Raw genomic sequence first — 12528 nt, 5'->3', positions numbered from 1 at the left:
CCACAGGAACAAGGGCCCAGGGACTGGTCCTGGATGCTCACGGCCTGCTAGGACTAGGCTGCAAACCAAGTCAATTTTCTACTCAGCCTCTCAAAACCCCACCAGGGAGCCAGCAGCATCCCCAGTTCACAGCCCATCAACTCAGGTTCAGGGTGGCCATCACCCGCCCCGGGCCCAGGCCAAGAAGGGCAGGGCCCGTATCAGGCTCTCGAACTGTGTTTGATCCCCAGGCGGCCCCCAGCACCAGCACCCTCACCCCTGCCACTGTGTCCTGTGGCCCTGAAGGCCCAGGCTGTTGACAACCCTGTGGGGCAAGGTAGGCGGCAGAGAGCGCTGCACTGCCAACCTGTGCCGACAGAGGGCAGCAGCGACCCGAGCCCTGGGCACAGGAAACTCAGATGCAGCCCAGCTGTGGCGCGACCAGCGCGAGGTCCGTGAGCCCCGCGCCCCTCTTCCAGCTACACCTGCCCCTGGGACCTGGCCATCGACTCAGGGCCACTCCGGAACAGATATGTGCTGCCTTTAGAGTGTAGCTGAGAAAAAGAATCTACAGCAACACGCAGAAATTTTTCCAGTACTGGAGATCAAATCCAGGGCCTTTGTACTGAGCTGGATCCCCAGATGTTTTCCATTTTTTAAGAGGGTCTTGCAGAGTTGCTCAACTGGCCAGGGTGCCGCTCAGAATGCTAGGATTATGGGCATGGCCACCACACCTAGCCCGATTTTTTTCACATTGATAACATGTGGATGTGATATTCTTAATATATTGGCTAAAATAAAATGTGAAAATTAATGTCATTTGTATTTTGGGATAGGGTCTCGCTAAAATGCTAAATTGCCCAAGTAAGGCTTGAATTTTCATTCTGCCTCAGCCCCCCAGCGGTCTGGAATTATAGGGTGTGCACCACAGCACCCAGCTTCTTTTTATTTTAAAATGTGTGGTCATAGCCCATTGTGGTGGCATATTCCTGTAATCCCAGAGTAGGGAGGCTGAGACAGGAGGAGGATCTCGAGACCAACTACACAGAGGGACCCAGTCTTTTTTTTTTTTTTTAAATGTATTTGGTTGTTACTGGGTCTCACCACGCAGCTTGGACTTGTGGTGATCCTCCTGTTTTCATCCTCCTCATCACTGAGATCACAGGTACGGGCCACCATGCCTGGCCAAGGGACCCAGTCTTGAGAGACATGTTTTTGGAGCATAGTGTTGAAAAGTCTCTGCTAGCCCTTGATTCGCACTGTGATTCGTGTCCTGTGTCTGTAGGACAAGGGCCGCCACAGTGCCCCACGCTGAGGGCCCTGCAGCCCCTGGCATCCATCATGGTGACATGGTTTGCTCAGTGCTTGCGTGGGCCAGCCTGGGCAGCACCAGCATGACAGGAGGAGGGGTGGCCCCCAGGTGTGTGTGCAAGGTGTGTCACCACCCTCACCATAGGCTACCAGGGCAATGAGGGCCAGGCCTGCAGCCCCACCCCTGGCCCTGTATTTGCATAAAGCCCGTCCAAAGATCGCATTACAGGGCCTGATGATAATCTCTGTTGAAATAATATTTAACACATGCGGCACTTTTAATTAACTATCTGAATAATCTCAAATTAATACCAGAGCTTTAAAAAAAAGTTTTCATTTTCGCATTTAGTAACATAATAGCGGCCCGGCTGGCCCATTTCCCCCTCCTTTGATTTAATTAAAAGCCCTTTTGTGTGTCTCTTGTCATTTCAGAAAGGGACAAAGGCCCCCGTGTGGGCACCAGGCTCCTGACCATCCAAAGGGGCTCTCAGGCAAGGTCCCTGTAGGCTTGGAAAAGTGCGGGTGGTGCCACTGAGGCCATGGCAACCCGCAGCCACATAGGGCATGCGATGCAGGTGCCCTCGGCACACAGGGACATACAGGGAGGTGGAGTCTGAGGCTGCCTCCGCATGGGTCCCTGCGTGCAGATGCTGTGCATACAGCCCAGGTCCCACACCCAGGGCTGCTTGGGGTAACAGCAAGGCCTGTGTGTGTGTGTGCATCTCTCTGTCTCTCTGTCTCTCTCTCTCTGTCTCTCTCTGTCTCTCTCTCTCTGTCTCTGTCTCTCTCTCTCTCTCTCTCTCTCTCTCTCTGTCTCTCTCTGTCTCACTCTGTCTTTTGTGGCACTGGGGATTGAACCCAGAGCTTTTGCACTTAGCTACACCCCAGCCTGTTTTCACTTTGTATTTTGAGACAGGGTCTAGCTAAGTGGCTGAGTTCTCTGGGCTGGGCTTGAGTTTATGTCTTCCTCAGCCTTCAGCCTTCCAGAGTGCTGGGATTATAGACATGCACTACTGTGTCCAGCTTTCTCCTGGGCTCATGTTTGTAGCCCAATTCTGCTGTCACTGTGCCATGGAAAAGCCCCCAACAGACAGAAAGGGACCACCCTCACTCCCCCAGCCCAGGCTGAGGAGGCTTCCTAGAAAGCAAGCTGTGGGAAGCCAGGTAGGTGATCACCATCTCGTGAGGGATGGAAAGCCTGTGGGGTCGCTGCAGCCCAGACAGAGGTAGTGGAGGCCCCTCTGGATGCAAGGCAGAGGTCAAGTGTGGCTAGGAGCTGGGCCGGGAGGTGCATGCCTGTAACCCCAGTACTTGAGAGGCCAAGGCAGGGGGATCATAAGTTTGGGCCCAGCACGGACAACTTAGAAATTTAGCAAGACCCTACCTCAAAAAAAAAAAAAAAAAAAAAAGGCTGGGTATGTAACCCAGTATGAAGGCCCAGAGTTCAATCCTCAGTGTAGAGCAGAGTTAGTGCTTGGGAACAAGGAAGGCAGACCCAGGCAGAGGCCCTTTGTCCTCAAGAGCACAGCCCTCACCTCCCCAGGCAGGGATCTGACCCCTTTCTCCACTTTCCCCCTCATGCTTAGATCACTTGTTCAGTCAGTAAACACTGGAGGGGCCAGATGTGTGTTGGAAGAACACACTGAACCCTGTGGCCCAGAGCGGTGACCATAGAGATCACCTCCCCTGCTGTGTATCCATTCCAGCAGAGAAGCACACAACATGGCATGAGGATGCTGACTAGCAAGGGACTGGCATCTATGAAGCGGTCACAGGAGCACCACTAAGGCCTCCTCCAACCCCATCTTGAGCCAGTCCTATGCCCAGAGCACAATTGAGAGTTGCTCACCCTGAGCCTGTGTTCCTGGCTGGATCAGCAGGGACCTTGTATCCACCACTCAGAGACACCCTGGCTGGGGGACCAGATGTCACATGTCACACTCAGCTGCCTTCACTGGGATGCAGTGACTCCAAGCCTGTGCTGGGCCCCAGGGACCTGCCTGTTACCTGCGCTCACTCCTGGTCACACACAACTCAGGGTCACCAGAGGCCTCTCCACAGCAGGCCCAAGTCTCAGGCAATGGCCCACGTGGTCAGGGACAGATTCCTAAGTGACCACCAAGGCCAGTAGAAAGGGGGTGGGGAGAGCCTGATCCAAGGCCAGAGGCAAGAGAGCTGCAAAGAAGAGGCAGGTGGGGCTGGAGAGAGCTCCCGCAGAGCTCTGAGCTCGAGGACTGTACGATCCTCCTGCCTCAGCCTATGGAGCAAGTAGGACGATGTCTGTGTGACATCACAATCACAAGCCTCTGTGTGGATGTTGGTCTCAAACTGCTTTATGCAGTTCGAAGCTCCAGAAGGAAATGGAGTCCCTTGCGGCCATTCTTAAATGCAGAGGCTTTGAGCCAGCTTTGCTTTAGGGACCCAAGGGCTGGAGTTCAAATCCCACACCCTGTACTCACTCACTGTGTGACCTGGGGCAAGTTGTGTGCTGTCTCTGTGCCTGGCTGTTGTCATCTGTAACAGGGAAGTGGCCATGCCTGTGTCTCAGGGTAGCGTGGAGTAAATGATTTAACTTATGCATTCACCTGGCTGCAGACCCTTACTGCTCACCTGAGGGGCCACCGGACCCTCACCAGGACTGGAAAGTCAGTCAGGGTTTGCCAAGACCACAGGGGACCAAGATGACCAAGCGACAATGCATGCACAGGCCAAGTAGCCAGGGCACCAAGGTGAAAACTGGCTGGGTACAAGAGTAGGAAAGCAGCTGCTGGGCTACTGTGCAGGCCCAGGAGGAGCTGCTGCTGGCCCCTGGGCCTGAGGAGGGAGGCTGGGATGGGGACAGGGAAGCAAGCAGTCCCAAGGCCTCCGGGCCGAGCTGGTGACATTTGGGACACAGGGGAGCTGGAAAGGGTCTGGGCTGGAAGCGGCTCCCGCAGCAGGCAGGGGCGGGGAGGGAACACGCGTCTCGGCAGGGATCCGGCTGCCCTGGGACCCTGGGGCTCCGACTCGCTCAGCTCCCGGCGCGTCCTCCCCATCCCCCACGCCACCTGCGGGGTCGCGGGCCGAGCCTTTGTCCCCCACCCTGCGTGGCGCCCCAGCAAACACAGCTGAGCTGGGCTCTCGTGCCTCCCCCGCCCCCCAAATCTCCTGGCCGCGGCCGCGGGGCGAGGCTTAGCGGGCAGCTGCGGGCCGCTCCTGCGCCCACCGCGCCGCGCCTTTGTCATGCAGATGGATCCCGGCAGCTGACCTGGGGGTGGGGACAGCCCGCTCCCCCCGTGAGTCGGCGGCGCACGTGGTGACGGCCCTGGTGCCGCGACCCGCTTGCTGTGGCGGGCTGGGGCCCCGCCCGGGGGCTGGCGTTGCCTGCTGGGGGCGGGGCTCCTTGGGGGCCCAGTGACAGCCCGCGGAGCAGTCCCCACGGTCTCTGTCCACACTTTGGCCCCTGCCTGCGTGGCTGACGGCCTCCTCTGCCCTCCTTGTGCACTTGGAGGCTAGGCTGAAGCAGGGAGGTTGCGAGGAAGAAGGGTTCGGGCGGGGGGCGGGGCCGCAGGGGACTAAGGAGGCCGCCTGAGCTGAGGTGCTGAGTCCTGCCCAGAGGGATACTTTGAGGGGTGCCTGCTCCTTCAAGCCAAAACGCAGGAGTCCGGCAAGAGCGCCCCTTCCTGCTGTGCAGAGGGTGGGGACCAGCACCCTCCCAGCCTTCAACGCAGAGGTCCAAGGCTGAGGCAGAGAGGCCCACACAGTCACCGGGCGTGGTGATCCCGGGGCGGTGGTGCCCACCGCTGCAGCACCGGTGGAGCAGCCTGGGCGCCTTCCCAAGTGTTTTGTCAGTATTAATCTCACGCTGGGGATATAGCTCAGCAGCACAGCGAGGGCCGGAGAGCACAGCTCCGGACTTGGATTCTAGTACCCCCCAAAACCAAAAACCCATCCAACCAACAAATTAGTCACACTAGGATTACAGGCGTGAGCTGGGTGTGACAGCTCACGCCTGTAATCCCAGTACTCCAGAGGCTGAGGCAGGAGGATCACTTCGAGTTCAAGGGTAGCCTGGGCTACATAGTGAGACCCTGTCTCAAAAAACAAGAACAATACCAATCACATTGACGTGGGGGTCCACTCTAAAGGACTTATCTTTCAAAGGAACGCATAGGACAAGTGGGCAAGAGACCTCGCCCCCCCCCCCCAGGAGTAGAATTTTACCTGCCAGGCCAGGTCCAAGCTGTGTGGCCTCAGGTAGCTGACCTATTGTCTCTGATCCTCTGCCTCCTCATCTGTCTCAAGAGCAAAAATGATGACGTTTGTCCCCTGTGGGCTGGCAGAGGAGAAGCAGAAGCTCAAGCTTAGGAAGGCGACAACTGCAGGATATGTGGCCCACGGCGTGGGGGGGGGGGTCGCTCCCTGAATTTACAGACTTGCTGTGAGCAAGGACAGATTGGTCTTGGGGCTTCTGAGGTGACTTCTGGGTTCCGAGGGACTTACCTGTGACTGTCCCATTCAGTGCCCTGGCTCTAACCCGCTGGGGGCTTAGCACAGTGGGAGAGGGACAGGATATCCCTGGGTCATAGGCTCTGCCCTGCCTCTAGTGAAGGGGAGACCCCAGGGCTCCCTGGCTGGGGAGCGGGAGACCCCCCAGGTGGAGGGGCGGGGCCGCGAGGGCATTCAGTTTCCAGCCCGACTGGTTCGCCCAGGCCTGGATGGCACTGAGATAAGGCCTGCGCCCCCGGCCGGCTACAGAGAGCTGCGGGGCCCAGACCCAAGACTGGGCAGCCTAGGCCCCACCTGACTGAGAGCAGTGTGGGCCCCGCCTCCTCCGCTGCTTTCAACCCCTCAGGCAGCCACCAGCGAAGCTCAGAGAGTCGCGGTCTGGAGGAGGGGCACTGCCAGGTTCAGGGTAAGGTGGTTTAGGACCCCACCTCTAGGTGGGCACTAGCTTGGTCACCTGTGGCCTGTAATCCCAGCACTCCAGAGGCCCAGTGTCCCCCAGCCTCAGGGGTCAGGTCTTCTGAGGGCTTTCCTTCTCTGACCCCTCACTGGTGGACCCTGGTGGGTAGGGGACACAGAGTCCCTTGCTCCTCCTGATGCCTGCCCTCCCTAGTGTCTCCAACATCACTGTCCCTTTGAGACCCTTCTTGGCCTTTTCAATACTCTTTGTCACCCAGTTTCAGTGTTATCTCTTACCTGCCAGAATACTGACTGATAAACTTCAGCTGAGTTGTTGCCCTATTTTATAGATGGACAAATGGAGGCACAGAACTGAGCTCTCTGTAAGGGACACAGGAGCTGAGCTGCATGTGACCTCCCCATTTCCCCCAAAACCTGACTCAGATCCCTATAATCAGCTGGAGAGGGGACATCCTTTCTTCTGTCCCCTCCCTCCCACCCTGTGGGCTGCTCCTTGCATTCCCACACTCCAGGTGAGGAAACTGAGGCACAGGTCCAAGCTACAAGGGGCTTGCCACACTGTTTGTCCTTGCTGGGCTGCTACCTGGCCCTGGGGAGAGTCCTGCTGGGCTGTCTGGGGTGAGGTCTAAGGCATGTGGTGGGAAGGGCAGTTGCCTCCCTGGGCCCCCAGAGTGATGGCTGGTGGCTGTGGGCTGTGCTTCTCATGCCTACATCAGTGTTGGGCTGAGTCCCAGCAAGGGACACCTCAGGAGCACCAGGCATCAGGGTGGAGACAGAGGACAGCCTAGCCCCTGCCCTTGTAGCTCCTAGGAACAGTGACCTCCTCACTGCTGGGACCAGAGGATAGTACCTTGTAGGGTTTCTGGGAGAGCCACCTCAAGACAGGGAGAACCACAGGGATCCTGGCAAGGACACAGAGGTGACACAGAGGCCAAATCCCCCCCAGGGCTATCCCTGGAAGCTGAGGAGGCCAGGACATGGAAGGGGACACACAGTTGACAGTCTCTGCCCATGATGGACATCAGTCATCAGGTAGTCCTCCTTGGGGTCCCTGCTCTGTGCCTGGCAGACAGGAGAGGAAGCCAGCAGGGCTGTCACCAGATGTACACAGAGCTGGCCTGTGCAGTGCTGTGACGCAGCTCCATTCATGGCTAGCACCATGCCCAGGATTGGGTGTGCTATGTGCCGACCATAGGGGATGCCCAGGCTCCACCCCAGCACCACAGAAAATGAGATTGCTGCATTAGCAGGAAACTGAGGCATAGCAAGCCCAATGAATAAGAAGGGTTGCTGTAGGAAGATTGTTTATGACAATTCCCAGGAGGAGGGACAGTAGTCACATAGGGCCACATGTGGACACACCTGGCATATGGCATGATTTCCTACACAGGAGCAGAGGGTTGGCTGCAGGCCAGGCAGCCAGGCTGAAGAACCCAGGATGTGGCCCCAGGTGACCAGGATCCTAGAGGGTGAGCACGTAACCACGGAGACCAGTGGGCTGCCAACCAGATTTCCTCATGGCATGGACAAAAGATTCAGCAACCTGGAATGCAGGGGTCCCAGCCAGTGATGTGGGCCATAGTCTGAGTAAAGACAGGGCTGTCACAGCCCACGTCTCCAGCCCAACGTGCTCTGTCACCAAATCAGCATGTCCAGCACTCATCCCAGAATGGGTGTCAGAGCTCATCCTGCATGCCATCCCCCCACCCCTCTTCCCAGGTCAGCCTGGACATACACAGATGCTGGAGACTGGCCTGGTGCACCGTCTGGGCTACCTTAGGGCACCAGTGTGGCCCTGCCCATGGCTACCATCACATGGTGTGGAAGGACAAGAAGTCCAGGGAATCTCCTGCATCCTGGACACTTTCTCTGTCCCTAGCACATTTGCCATGGCCACAGGGTCACTGACCTTATCCCACAGCCTGGCACTGAGCTCAGCCTCAGGCAGGCCATTCCCCAGAGACCAGCCCCTTCTTTTGTTGTTTCAAAACAACATAGGGTCTCATTGTGTAGCCCAGGCTGGCCTTGAAATTGCTGTGGTCCTCCTGCCTCAGCCTCTCCAGGACTGGGATTAAGGTGTGTGCCACCACATCTGGCTGGACAAACCACTTCTAAGTGATGTGGATTGGACTGAGATCTCTGGACCTCAACTCCCGGGCCCGTTTTAAACCCCTCTTAGCCAAAGACAAAGGTACAGGACACCAGGGCTCCTGAGAGAATCGGGCCTTGACCTGGAAGGGCTTGTGCCAGAGGCAATGAACAAATGCTTCTGCACCCAGAGGGTCCCTGCCCTGTGTGTCCCAGTCCTCAGGAACTTTGACAAAGCCATCACTGGGGATGTTCCCCATGTACTACTTCAGATAAGAAGCTGATGGGGATGGGGAAAGGAGGCAGAACCTAGCATGGGAATAACCCTGTCCCATTCTGTGCTTCTGGGAGCCACCATTCCGAAACCCACGTCCAAGCTCTGGGGTGGCTGAGGACCTGGACTGGCCCTGATGGTTGGCCACACAGCTCTGCAGCCTCTCTGTTGTTTAATTCAGATGTTCTGGTCATGGGTTCAGGGTTCCTCTTCCTCCAGGCCCACAGCTGCCAACTGAGCCCCCAAGTACCTTCCAGAATCCCCTGGGCTGTGTCCCCTTTCTCACAGTCACCAGTGTAGCCCCATCCTTTCTCTTTGGGGACACTCAAAGGGTGGCTGGCACCATGGCAGAGGGATCTATTGTTGGTTCCAACCCGTCTGTGAGCCTGGCTGTGCCCCCTCCAGCAGGGGATCTTGGGAGTCCTCTGTGAATGATAGCTGAGCTGCGACAGGGGCCAGCATAGCACAGGCTGGGGGACCTGACCCACTCCCTCTTTCTACCACACAGAGGTCCTCAATGGCCTGTGCCAGCCACATAGGCCCTGATGGGCCTATGGACTCTGTGCACCCCAGGACAACTTCTAGACAGCATGGCCTCAGAAGACTATGGCAACACCGGCTGTCCCCACATAACATCCAACTGCAGGACAGAAGCCACAGGTGCTCATGTAAACAACCTGAGAGGTGGGGAGCAGCTAGAGTTGGGGAACCTCTCTGCACAAATGAGGACCCAGCTTGCAAAATGCAGGGCCCTATAAAGAGGGGTTCCTTATGATCCCTGCTTTACAGCTGAGGAAATAGTTCAAGTCTGGGCTTAGAGCTAGACCAGCCTGAAACAGTTTATTTTTTCAACAAAAATGTCCAGGTGAGCTGGCCAGATAGTTCAACAGATTAAAGTGCCTGCTTAAGCAGAAAAAGTGTCCAGGGTTTGATTCACAGTGTACTGTGTCAGCCCCACCCCCCAGGGTGCCCTGAGATAGGGATTGAGACTGGGCGTGGTGACGTGAGCCTGTAATCCCAGCACTTGGGAGGCTGAAAACAGGAGAGTCACTATGAGTCCACTCTGTAGTGAGACCCTGTAGACCCTACACTAAATACATTTAAAAAAACAAAACATCCAGGGGGTGTTGCTGTTTCTGGCACATGGAGTCCATCCCCAGATGCCTGCCCCAGGATGTCCTGGCTAGTGGGGAGCATGTGTATTTCCTGTAATTGCTATGCAACACCCACCTCCAAACAAGTTGCACAGGGATGCACCTTGCAGGGGCTGGCGGGGAGCAGGAGGAAAGGCTATCGTGGCTGATCCTGGAGGAAGCAGTAAGGCCTGGAAGGATGTTCTGGGCAAAGAGGAGCAGGTGCAAAGGGCCTGGGCCCACCAAGAGGCTCCTGAGGGGTGCAGCACACACCACCATAAGCAGAAGAGTCAGGTGGGATACAGGAGCAAAGACAAAGCAGGAACCCTGCTTTTTGCACCTTGCAGGCTGTGGTGGGAAACTTGGGTTTTCTTGTGAGCTCTTGGAGGACCTGAGCACTTGGGTGCTGCATGCAGTATGGAGAAAAGGAGACAGTGGAAAGAATGGGAGCAGGGGGCCGGGGAGATAGCGCAGTAGAATAAGCACTTGCCTGGCAAGTGCAAGGGCCTGAGTTCAATCCTCAGTTCCACCAAAAAATAAAAATAAAAAAGAATGGGGGCAGGTGCTTGCCTGGCCTGGGCAGGAGATAATGGTCACCTTCCTGAGTCTGTGCTGCACCCCACCTTCCAGCTCAGCGTGGCCTCCGACCTCTCCTCACTGCATGGAGGCCAGGCACTGCGGCTGTCCTGCCAGGTGGCTGTATGCCCTGAGAGCAGCCAGCAGCTCTACCTTGACTTCCCTTCCCTGAGACCATGCCCACTCACTGCCTCTCTACTGCACCACAGCATTAGGTGCATGACGAAGGTCTTGCTGACACTGACAGTGACAGCCCTGGTGGTGTTGGGGGAGGACTTGTGTTTATTAAAGGTTGTAGGTGGAGGCAGCAGCCAGGACAGTAACAGTGGTGGTGGTGATGTGCGTCAGTGGGGACAGTGGCCACCACAGTGAGGGCAGCGTGCGTGTTGATGGTCATGGCGGTGGGGACCGACCCCGGAGGTGGCGGGCAGATGATGACCACACTGCTGGTACTGATGGTGGAGATGGTGCTGGAGATGGTGGTGTCATCAAGGACATTTGGGGCCAGTGATTCCACCGGCATGGGTGGTGGGGCTGTGCCAGGGATCAGTGGTGGTGGGGTTGAGCAGTATAGGGACAAGGACCAGGTAGCAGTGGTGGTGGTGGCACACCAACTGCCCCTCTGTGCTCTGCTTCCTGGCCAGACCCTTCTTCCTCCTGGTGCACACGTGGCCCTGACCTCACCCTTCCACGCATGGCGGCCCAGCCCCACCTCATAGCTGTTCTCCAGGCCCCCAGCAGCCCCCTTCAGTTTCCCTTCAGTGCTGAGCTGTCCCAAGGGTCTCTGTCCCATACTGGGCCTTTTGGTTCATTGACTGCCTTGTGGTCAGTGTCTTTCACTTGGGGGAACTAGACACCTTCGCCAGGGCCACCATGCACACCCCCCGCTGTGCCCATGGGCTCCAGCTGCTGCGTTGCTCACTCCTCACACAGCCCCTCCCTTCCTCATTGGCCCTACACAGCACGGACCTCACTGTCAGCTGTTCACTGAGGGGTCCGAGGCAGTAAGGAGCAATGTGTCTTGTACCATAATCAATATTTTCCCAAGACAGAGTCTCACTATGTAGCTCAGGCTAGCCTCAAACTCTTGGTGATCCTCCTGCCTCAGCATCCCAAGTGCTAAGATTGCAGGTATGCACTAACACACCCAGGTTACTGTAATAAACTTAAATGTTCATGGTTGAGATGGGCATGGTGGCACCTGTAGTCCCAACACCTGGAAGGCTTAGGCAGAGCTGTTTCTCAGACAAAGGGTTACTATCAAGAATGTATAAAGAACTCAAAAAAATCAGACCTCCCAAATTTAAAGACTCAATTCAAAAATGGATATCTGATATGAATGCACACTTCTCAGATAAAGAATGCAACAACAAATGAATGTACAATAAATGTTTGACATCACTCATCATTTGAGAGATGCAAATTAAAACAATGCTGATATTCTATCTCCCCCTAGAAAAATGGCTATTACCAAGAAATCAACTAATAACAAATGCTGGAGAGGATGTGGGGCAAAATGAGCCCTTCGCCACTGTTGGTGGGAGTGCAGACTGGTGCAAGCAGAGTGGGAATCAGCATGGAGACTCCTCAAAAAAGCAAAGACTAAAGGTCCCATTTGACCCAGCTATTCCCCATCTTGTTATCTTCCCAACAGAATTTAAAGCATCATACCACAGTGATCTGTGCATACCCATATTCATAGCAGCACAGTTTGTAATAGCTAAATCTTAGAAACCATTTGTAATAGCCAAATGCCCATTAGCTACAGAATAAATGTGGGGCTTTCTTTTTTAATACAATGGAGCACTACTCTGCCATAAAGAGGGACAAGATCGAAACCTTCCTAGGTAAATGGTTGCCCCCTGAGATCACAGCCTTAAGTGAAATAAATCAATACACATGTGTAAGTACCACGTGGTTTCTCTGGTGTGAGAAGCTGAAAGTGTAAATAAGGACCAAAAAAGTATATTAGGTATTGAGAAAGAGGAAGAAAATATTCAAAAGGGGAGGGGAACAAGCAAGAGGGGAGGGAGAAGAGAAGGAAAAACTTTTTTAAAAACAAAAAAGTGAGAAAAGGGAGGCTGAGGCAGGAGAATCACTGTACCACTCCTACCATTGCAAAGTTCAAGGCCAGCCTGGGCTCCAAAGTGAAACCCTGTCTCAAAAAGACAAAAAAAGGAAAAAGAGTTTACGCTCTATTTATCACCCCTTATATGTTAGCAGCCCTCCCTTCTCCCTTCTCCCTTCTCCCTCCATCTCTCT

This window comes from Octodon degus, unplaced genomic scaffold, assembly GCF_000260255.1.
Source record: "Octodon degus isolate 3935 unplaced genomic scaffold, OctDeg1.0 scaffold00254, whole genome shotgun sequence".
Classification (NCBI taxonomy): Eukaryota; Metazoa; Chordata; class Mammalia; order Rodentia; family Octodontidae; genus Octodon; species Octodon degus.
This window is presented reverse-complemented; position numbering follows the sequence as displayed.